The following is an 11,123-nucleotide window of genomic DNA, read 5'->3' as shown; positions in this document are numbered from 1 at the left end:
GTGAGTGGAAAAATATAAATCTTTTTAAAGTATTTATAAGTTATGTATATTATCAAAGTATGTGCAATTATGTGTTCGATTATATGATTGTTATGAAAATCTCTTTTACTATGATACATGTGAAATCTCAAAATTTATTTATGGCACATTTGTGACTTGGTATGTAAGATATGCAATATTGAGATTTGTTTGGTATGTGAGACATGTACTATTGAGATTGACCAGAAAAATATCAATGATTATATATTTCTTCTTGTTCACAGAGGGGCCTTGGCCGTGTTCTATCCTATACGGAGGGGTCTTGACCTGACATTGGTCTTGATCGTATACATATAGATCATAGAGGAGCCTTGGCCATATTCTAGAATTGATTACCAAAGGTCTTAAGACCATTTTCGTTCACGGAGGGGGCAAAGGCCCAAGGCAAAAGTTCTTAGCCTAAGGAGCGGATTAAAGATTTCAATCAGATGGTACATTTTTGGTGAATTTTTCAATATATTTGATATGATGAGATTATAGTACAGTTATCAGAAGGTACATTTTTGGTGGATTTTCAGAATATTTGATATGATCAGATTATAGTACAGTTATCGGTTGATGTTTATAGCTTGACTTTGAGAAAATATTTTATGACGTTATGTGAATGTCTCACTTTTTGGTTATAATTGTATAATGTAATCTTGTGAATTATTAAGTGATATGAGCTTGATTTTCGATAAAAATATAAAAATGAAAAAGTATAATTATTTTTGAACTTCTTCACCCACTGAGCTATTGATTCATATATTTTTTTGTAATTTTTTTCCTACTGGTAGCAATTGGTTCTTTATAGATGGAGAAGCCTAATGATTTCAAAGTGCCACACGACATATTGAGTGTTATGATTCATATTGACGAAGTATGAAGTAATTATTTTGGGCCTAATGCATTATATTTTACATAAGCATTTGACTTTGGCACATTTTTTTGTATCTCATAGTAGCCTTGATGGTAGATTTGACGACGTCTAGTCAATATCTATCATCGGTGCACATCACGTTTTGAGTCCACTAGGGTGATTCTGGACGGATCGTGTCAGAATGGTATCAGAGCATGTCTTGAAAATTTTTATTGTCCATGCATTAGTATATTACGCATGTCCAGTGGGTATGATCACATGTCATGGTGGCAGAAATCACATGTTCTCTAGCTCGAATGTATAGAACCAAAAATGATAGAAAAACAGATTTAGAAACGACTAGTATGTAAGTATGGTAGTTGCAATGATCTGATGGTCAGAAATGTTATTAGTTGTCGGGTTGGAACTATGTGTGTATGTAACCTATTAAGATTTGAATAGATTTTGATGATTTTGCAGGGCATTCGAAGTTACAGATGTTACAACAACTTAATTATCAATTTATATATAGAACTATATAGTTTTTTTATGTATACATAGGAAAAGTTTTTAGTTATAGCTTGCATGATAAATACAGGGAAATGATATGATGTGTGATTGGTAACAATCGGAGAGGAATGTTAATTATTTTTTTAGCTAAATGGTCATTAGTGTTACAAAATTTTTGTGGTGATTTGTGGTCACTTATATGGGATGATAATAGAAATCATAATGATGTATATTTATGCTGTATGATAAGAAATTGTGGAAGATAAAATTAACGATTTGTTGATTGATAGATAACAATGTGTTATTGTGTATTTTAGGCATTGAGGAAATTAACGGTAATTCTAATTATTTTGATTATTTATGAGTTGTTTGCTTATAAGGAATGTGAGAATAATAGGGATGAACTTCATAATGATTACTTATTATGGGGTGATTTATTGCTTTAGAAATAGAATTAAATGGATATGTGCATTTAAGTATGTTTATGTGAATAAAAAAATTTTGAGAATGGTAGAATTGAAATTTATTGAGATTGAGAAAGTATCATGCGGTATATTGATGTGTGAAATGTTCACGTGATAAATATGAAGGTTATTGTCTTGTGATATTAAGAAAAATTAATATAATTAAATTTTTAGATCATACGATATGACGATAAATGCCAAGGTTACATGATCATAACACGATATGGTGAATAGCATGTAAATGAATATAATGGTTGTCCTATAGCAAAATAATGTGATGATAGATTTGGGTTATTAAGTTAATTAATTTTGTTAAGGCCATTCGTCGTATTATTGTGTTATATTCCACGCAATATGGAAGCATTGAGTTAAATTTTGAAGTTAAGATGAATTTATTGAAATTTTAGTGATGTAATGTTTGGGCAATTTTCAATTGTATGGATCATGAACAAAGTATTTCATTTTTATGAAAATATATTAGTTAAAGAATATAAGTAGGACTTGTTGGCTATGTTTAAAGTTTAAGATGATCATCAATTATAGATTTTACTCAATGTGAAATAGTATCTTTAGGTTACATTATCTTAATTAAAGGTCTTTATACGATATACGAAAAGGATTATGCGTTTATGATAGATCAACGACCCATTTATGGAATAAGAGTATAGATTTTCATGGATTAAATATTATTATTGTCCCTTCATAGAATGAAATAACAAAATTTGTATGTGTATAGAAATGTCAAAAGTTTTGCAATCAGGAAATATTGAGAATATTTGCTCTTATATCTAAAGATGATAAGCGATTGATTCACGATAATGATTTGTCTTGGTTTAGACAATGTTCTCTAAGTGGAATGATAAAATATGGATTATGTTGTAGATTCCTAAAGAGATATGATTAAATCATGATATATGGTTGGTTGTATTGGGATTGACATTTAGGAATTGTGGCGTTATCACATGGTGGGAAGATCAATACTTGTTGACCACATAAGGTTAAGGTATATTTGTATTCGAAAAGGAGCCAAACTTGAGGCTGTGTATATATTATTGTTAGGTGATAAAATGAAAAGCTAAAAATATCACATATTGATCATTAAGATGATATTTAAGGTATCAGTTCAATATGTATTCCATATGTTCGAGGGTTAGTAAACAGACGTCAGATTTAACTTATGCTATAAGATTATCAATGGAGTTGAAAGTGAAAGAAAATCTTACATATGAGGAAGAACCTATAATACTTTAATTAAAATGGAAAGTCAACCAAAGATTGGTCAAAATGTCAAGAAATAGAAAAAAAAAATTAAAAAGAACAAGAAAATGGCAGGCAGTGCCCAAAATAAATCCATTCGCATATATATATATATATATATATAATCCAAATCCATAATCACACAAAACACCCACAACAAACACTCAAAAAGAAAACAAACCAGAGCGAAAATGGAAGAGAAAAGAGAAAAAAAAAGGGAAAGAAAAAGAAAAGAAAAGAAAATTTTTGCCAACATGCTAGAAAATAAGTTTCTTCTACTGTTAGGCTCGAATACTTCAAAGTTAAAGGTAAGTAAAAAGTTACTTATTGAAAGGTTATGTTTAATTCTATAGTTGTTAGATTAAATTCAATTTTATTAAAGAAGTTAAGTATAATAAGCTATGAAATTAAGTTAAATGAAAGAAAAACTAATTTTAGTGATTAAGGAGACTTTAGAAAATCGCCTAAACATGAAATATTAAGTTTGAGTATCGTCTATTTAATTATTAAAATTATTTAAAATAGCAAATTGTTGATTTAAAAATTATATCATATTTCAGATGGCGATACGGATATTGAGACAGCTTGTGAACCGAGTTAATTTTGGCGTATATAGTTCTGTGAGTGGAAAATTATAAATATTTTTAAAGTATTTATAAATAAATACATTAATAAAGTATGTGTAATTATGTGTTCAATTTTATGATTATTACGGAAATCTCTTTTAATATGATACATGTGAATCTCAAAGATTATTTATGGCACATTTGTGACTTGCTATTTAAGACGTGTGATATTGAGATTTGTTTGGTATATGAGACACGAAATATTGTGATCGGCCAAAAAAATATCCATGATTATATACTTCTTCTACTTTACAGAGGGGCCTTGGCCATGTTTTATCCTACACGAAGGGGTCTTGATCCGACATTGGTCTTGATCGTGTACATATAGTTCACAAAGAGACCTTGGCCGTGTTCTAGAATTGATTATGAGATGTTTTTGAGATTGACTTTCATTCACGGAGGGAGCCAAAGGCCTATGGCGAAAGTTCTTAGCCCGAGGGACAAATTATAGGTTTTAGCTAGAGGGTACATTTTTGGTGGATTTTTCTAGTATATTTGATGTGATTAGATTATAGTATGATTATCAACTTATGTTTATATCATGATTTGAGATGATATTTTATGACATTATGTGGATGTCTCACGTTTTGGCTATAATTATATGTTGTTATCTTGTGAATTATTCAATGATATGAATTCGATTTTCGATAAAAATTTAAAAAATGAAAAAAGAATATTTATTTTTGAATTTCTCCACTTACTGAGCTATCAACTCATATATTTTTCCACGTTTTTCCTTATCCCGCAGCAATTGTGTTTCTGGGTATCTTTTGGAGTCAGAGCCACATGACAGAGTTTGCTAATATGACTCACTTTATAGTACATGTAGTAAGTGTTTTGGGACACATGCTCACGTCTTGATGTGATTTTGTATCACTTGTAAATAGTTATTGGGGCTCACAATGTATTTTGCTTCCATAAGTACATTTCATGTTATTTTCTCGGCAAAATATGAGATTTCGGCTTATTATTATTGTGTTGTGTTATAGTTTGGAATATGTGTGTAATTAATCATAGGTTGGTTAGTCATATTTACAGGAGAGATAACGTCGAAATTCTGTTAGAAAAATGGTAAAAAGTGATATATTGTACTTGTAGTAGCATCGATGATGGGTCCGACTTTTAGTTGGTATCTATCATCGGCGCATGCCATGTTCGGGTCCTGTAGTGTTACACGGGGCGGGGTGTGTCAAACCAATTTAGATATTTGATAGAAAGAAACAGGTGCGTTCTTAGTATTCACGGCTTTGTTGTACTTAATCAATTGAATTTCGAGAACGAAACATTAGTATAATAAAACAAAAAAAAGTCAAAGATGTCATACAAAAAAATAAATAAATAAAATTGAAAAATGAATTGGGAGGCAGTGGATATCCACCAAAGTCATCAAAATCCATTCCCATATATATATATACACAATCCAAATCAATTATTAACAAGACTTAGTGGACCCGAAACGTGATGTGCGCCAATGATCGATATTGACTAGATGTTAAATCTATCACGAAGGTTGACTATAAGTTACTTCAAAAAATGTATCACAATCAAATGCTTATGTAAAAAACATAATGCGATTGGACCCAAATTATTTACTTCGTGCTTCATCAATATGAGTAATAACATTCAACATGTCGTGTGGCTCTCATTCTGAAATCAATAGTCTCTTCCAACTAAAAAAAAAATCAATTGTTACCTATAGAAAAAAAATTACGGGAAAATATATAAGTTTATAGCTCAGTGAGTAGAGAAGTTCAAAAATAAATATGCTTTTTCTATTTTTCATTTTTATCGAAAATCGAATTCATATCATTGAATAATTTACAAGATAATATCATATTATTACAGCCAAACGTGAGACATCCACATAACGTTATAAAATATCATGTCAAAGTCAAGCTATAAACGTCAACTGATAACTATACTATAATCTCATCATATCAAATATACTAAAAAATCCACCAAAAGTGTACCCTCTGACTGAAATCTATAATCCGTCCCTCGAGCTAAGAATTTTCGCCCCCTCCATGAATGAAAGTCGGACTCAAAGGCCTCTTATAATCAATTCTGGAATACGGTCAAAGCCCCCTCTGTGAACTATATGAATGCGATCAATACCAATGTCACGTCAAGACCCCTCCGTGTAGGATAGAACACAACCAAGGCCCTTCTGTAAACTAAAAGAAGTATATAATCATGGGTACTTTTCTTGCTGATCTTACCAAACAAATCTCAATATCACATGTCTTACATACCAAGTCACAAATGTGTTATTAATAATCTTTGAGATTCTACGTGTATCGTAAAAAAAGAAATTTCCATAATAATCATATAACCGAACACATAATTGCACATACTCTAATAGTTCACTTTAAAAAAATATTTATAGTTTTCCACTCACAGAATTATGTTCTCCAAAATCAACTCGGTTGGTAAGATGTCTTGATATCCATATCACCGCCGGAAATATGATATAATTTTTAAATTAACACTTAACTATTTTAAGTAATCTCAATAATTAAATAAGCGATACCCATATTTAATCATTTTACGTTTGAGTGATTTCTAAAGCCTATTTAATCACTAAAACTAGTTTTTCTTTCATTTTACTCAATTTCATAGCCTATTATACTTAACCCCTTTAATAAAATTTAATTTTATCTAACAATCTAACGACTCTAAAATTAAACACAACATGACAATAAGTAACTTATTACTTACCTTTCAAAATTGAGGAATTCAAGCCTAATAGTATAGACCATTAATTTTCTAACAACTTGGCAAGATTTGCAATGCGGAGATTTTTAAAACAGACTAAAAAAATTAGAATTAATATGTTTAGTCGACTTATAAAAATCTTTGCATACAAATCAAGTTTTGAATTCTTACAGATTGTAGATTTAAGTCTGTTCATGGTTATCCGGTTCATTCCAGGAGCATAGATATTCAAGTAGACATTCACCAGAGTCTATAAAGGCGGGTCATAAATTCATCTAAATTTAAGAAATGTCAAAATATATGACATTGAAATATCAGATAATCTGGAAATTTATGACTTCTTCGTTGAAGAAAATTCTAAAAATAAATTAATTATTCAAAATAACCAATGGGGATACATTTCTTCTTTCAAATACTACTCTGTTACACCATGCAAACATAATTTTCTTCTCTTAGCTAGAAAATAAAAATTGGAAAGATAACGTAAGTGAATAAAATAATGTTGAGAAACTTGTTCACGACAGCAAATTTAATCGGACCATTCGCTAACATACAATCATTATAGCAGGAATTTCAAACCTGATGGTCATGTTAATATTCATTGTAATTTCAAAGTAAGCATGCTCCTTCCGGATACTATAAATTGAACCCGTTCTACGCTCTAATACACAAATTAATCAGCTTTACGTTAAATATTGATGAAGACTCCAATTATATTTTCCTTTTTATTTGCCTTTCCAGTTATTTTTTCGTGTTCATGGGCAGTTTCTTCTGATGGACACGGTGATTTTCTTCAGTGTATGTCCCTTCGATCAGACAATAACGCCTCCATTTCCAATATTATTTATACCCCAAACAACCCTTCATACTTATCCATCCTAAATTTCTCCATAAAAAACCTTCGGTTCCCGTCAGACACGACGCCTAAGCCATTAGTCATTGTTACCCCTATCCATGAATCCCAGATTCGGTCTGTTGTGTATTGCGCCAGAGAAAATGGCTTGCAAATACGGGTTCAAAGTGGTGGTCATGATGATGAAGGACTTTCTTATACATCAGAAGTCCCTTTTGTCATCCTTGATCTTATCAACCTACGGCAAATAAGCGTTGATGTTAAGAACAAAACTGCATGGGTTCAAGCTGGTTCAACAATCGGCGACTATACTATAGAATTGCAGAGAACAGTCAAACCCTAGGGTTTCCTGCTGGTGTTTGCCCTACTGTTGGAGTTGGTGGACATTTCAGTGGAGGAGGGTATGGACCATTATTAAGAAACTATGGGCTTGCAGCAGATAATATAATTGATGCGCGCATGGTTGATGTCAATGGAAGAATTCTCGACAGAAATTCCATGGGTGAAGATCTCTTCTGGGCCATAAGAGGAGGTGGAGGTGCAAGTTTTGGAGTCATTCTTGCTTGGAAGATACAACTGGTGGATGTTCCAGAAAAAGTCACTGTGTTTTCAATTAACCGAACCTTGGATCAAAACGCAACAATTATTGTACACTGATGGCAATATGTCGCGCACAAATTCAACAAAGATTTGCTTGTTATGATCCATATAGAAAGGGTAAATTCAAGCCAAGATGGCGAGAGAACAATACAGGCTACATTTAATTCATTGTTCCTTGGTGGTGTTGATACGTTGCTTCCTTTGATGCAACGAAGCTTCCCGGAATTGGGTTTGCAGAGAGAAGATTGTACTGAAATGAGTAGGATAGAATCAGTCCTATATTGGGCTGGGTTTCCCATGGAATCACGCGATGTCTTGCTGAACAGGACTCAGCCAAATGTACGATACTTCAAAGTAAAATCGGACTACGTTCAAATACCAATATCTAAGAATGGGCTTGAAGGAATATGGAAATTGTTTTTTTGAAGATGAATCCGAGGAAGTTTTTTGAAGATGAAGCCGAGGAAGCTGAGATGTTCTTGTCTCCATATGGTGAAGAATGCATGAAATTTCAGAATCTGAGATTCCCTTCCCTCACAGAGCTGGTAATTTGTACGAAATTCTGCACTTGGTGTCTTGGGACGAAGAAGAGGCAGAAGCATCGCAAAACTATATAAATTGGATTAGAAAGCTTTACAGTTACATGACTCCTTATGTTTCAAGATTTCCAAGGGCTGCATATCTCAACTACAGAGATATTGATATAGGAGTTAATGACAAGGGTAATACAAGCTATACAAAAGCCAGCATTTGGGGGATCAAATATTTCAAGAATAATTTTAATAGGGTGGTTCAGGTGAAAACCAAGGTTGATTCTTCTAATTTCTTCTGGAATGAACAAAATATTCCACTCCTCTACTCATGGTGAAACAAGGGCGGAAAATAAGATTCTTGTGGAAATTGAATGCTTCATAATTTGTATTCTTACTTGTGGATTGATTTTTATTTTTGTCATTACGATACTACTTAGTTGATGTCATTTGTGTCAATAAAGATTGTTTTTAACTTGTGTCTATTAATAAAGTACACCATTTTTAATAGATTTGATTAGGATAATGATTTTTATTTCGATTTCTTAATTTTGTCTTCTATTGAATTTATTTATAGCTTCCGTATCACATGTCAAATGAAGAGAGGTCCAAAACTTCAAGTACGACTGATGTTTTTTAACTCTCGTTTACGATAATATGGTGCGGCATAAAAGGATAATATTACAGTTCTTACTAATCATCCTAATTAAAGCACTATAAGCAAAATTTGGTTCAGTCTTAGTCTTGAACCAAGTTCTCGATAAATAGTGACGAATTTGGATAAATGACCCCAGTTTTCATGCATAAATTGATTTTTGAGCTAACGGAAACCCCTAAGCCCTCGTGATCAAAAGTTAGTTCATTTGAAAGCCAAAGTTTCTACTAATATTTTTCATGAATGAATATACCACATCTTGGTTGACCAAGAATTGGACGTAGGATTCCTGGGAGAATGATTCAATTTATTTTATATTCTTATAAGTTTCTTGTGGATTGAATTTTATTAATACTGCAATTAGAATATTAAATAGTTCTCACGTTTGTGGTGCTAATTAAGATTTATTTTTATAAGAGACCACTTCAAAAAATAATCGATTTTACAACGAGAAAATGTTGTCGCAAAAATTGAGATTTGTTACGAATAATTTTTAAAAGTATAGCTTTTATTGCCTATTCTATTTTACAATGGTGCATCCTCGTAATAATATCTCTAATAACAAGTTTTTTCGCAAAATATAATTTACAATGCATTTGATATGTTGCATTTTATATTTTCAGATATTCAACATTTGTACTACAATTTATTATGTAACAATTGTGATGTTTGTAATTAAATTTATTTCGTAACACAAAGAATTTATCGCCTCATCATTTGTATAGGAATGTACAATTGTTGCCTAATTTATTTCGTGATTATTCATATATGTTACATATTTTATTTTACAACTTATAAAATTATTGAACAATTATTTTTTGGCTACAAATATTTATTTGTATGACTAGCTGTACGCACAGCTAAATTTATTTTACGTCACAAAAAGTTTGTCGCTTCAACAATATACAAAAATTGCAAAATTTATTTTATCTTTATTTATGGATCTTGTGGATTCTATTTTAAATATATAACTTCCAATTTGTTACTTTTCTATTGAACTGTAATTCAATAATTTTAAAAAGTAACCTATTTCATTAAAAATGACTCCAAGAATGCTTCAATGTACGATTATAAAAATATAAATAACTTAAAAAATGGATAAAAAATTTGATATTATTATCGACCAAATAGAGATAGAACGACGTACTATTTACAAACTTGCTTAACTCCAAAACCAAAACCAAAACCAAAACAAACACAAATAAAAATGTGCTAGTAATTTCATGGTTGAATTACTTAGGGTGGTTCACCAAACCTAAAATGAAGAAAATAACAACCAATTCATGGACAGATAACAACTTGTTATGAATTGATCACAAGATGAAATAAATAAGAACACCAAGATTTACGTAGAAATCCAAGATGGGAAAAAAATCACAAACAGGGGATTATTCACTATAGCGAATAGTAATTGCATCTACAATATCAAGATCTCAATATTTTCAATTGAAATATAAGCTCTCAAGCTGTTATGTAATGTTAAAAGAACAATGTATATAAATCTTAGAAATCAAGTTGTAGATGAATGAGTCCAAAAACACTTCAAAACGCGAAATGGACCTAGACGGAATAACCCCGTTGCTCAAGCGATAGACTATTGATAGGCATGCTATAGCTCTGTCGCTTGAGCAGCAGATGAGCTACAAGTCTCATGAGAAATCTAGGATCAAATATAAAATTATTAAGATTGTTCCAAAATAATTTTATGTCAATATACGTATGGATCATGATTCATGTAATTATATTCGACATAAAAAAGACAAGAATGATATATCAACTATATTCATAATTAAAAGAAACAAAAGTGATATTTGGCAGTTTTTTTTTTTTTTTGTTGCAGATTTTTTTTTTTTTTTTTTTGGGCAATGAAAACAAATTCTAGAAATAATTGTAAAAGAGAATATCTCTTAAATTGACAATGTCAATGTAAAACAAAGCCAAACGAATACTAAATTATAGATGATTTTTGGTTTTGCTGGGATTTTTTTTTTTTTTTTTTTTTTTAAATTGAAATTATAGATCGAAAATCCCCAAAA

At 31.0% G+C, this 11,123-nt stretch overlaps 1 pseudogene; it reads left to right on the top strand.

Annotated features, from left to right (window-relative positions):
- The first annotated feature begins 7,092 nt into the window (after positions 1 to 7,092).
- LOC111382901 lies at positions 7,093 to 8,940 on the top strand (annotated as a pseudogene).
- The last annotated feature ends 2,183 nt before the right edge of the window (positions 8,941 to 11,123 follow it).

The sequence above is a fragment of the Olea europaea genome, unplaced genomic scaffold, assembly GCF_002742605.1.
Source record: "Olea europaea var. sylvestris unplaced genomic scaffold, O_europaea_v1 scaffold2574, whole genome shotgun sequence".
NCBI classification, from domain to species: domain Eukaryota; kingdom Viridiplantae; phylum Streptophyta; class Magnoliopsida; order Lamiales; family Oleaceae; genus Olea; species Olea europaea.
This window is presented reverse-complemented; position numbering and strand designations above follow the sequence as displayed.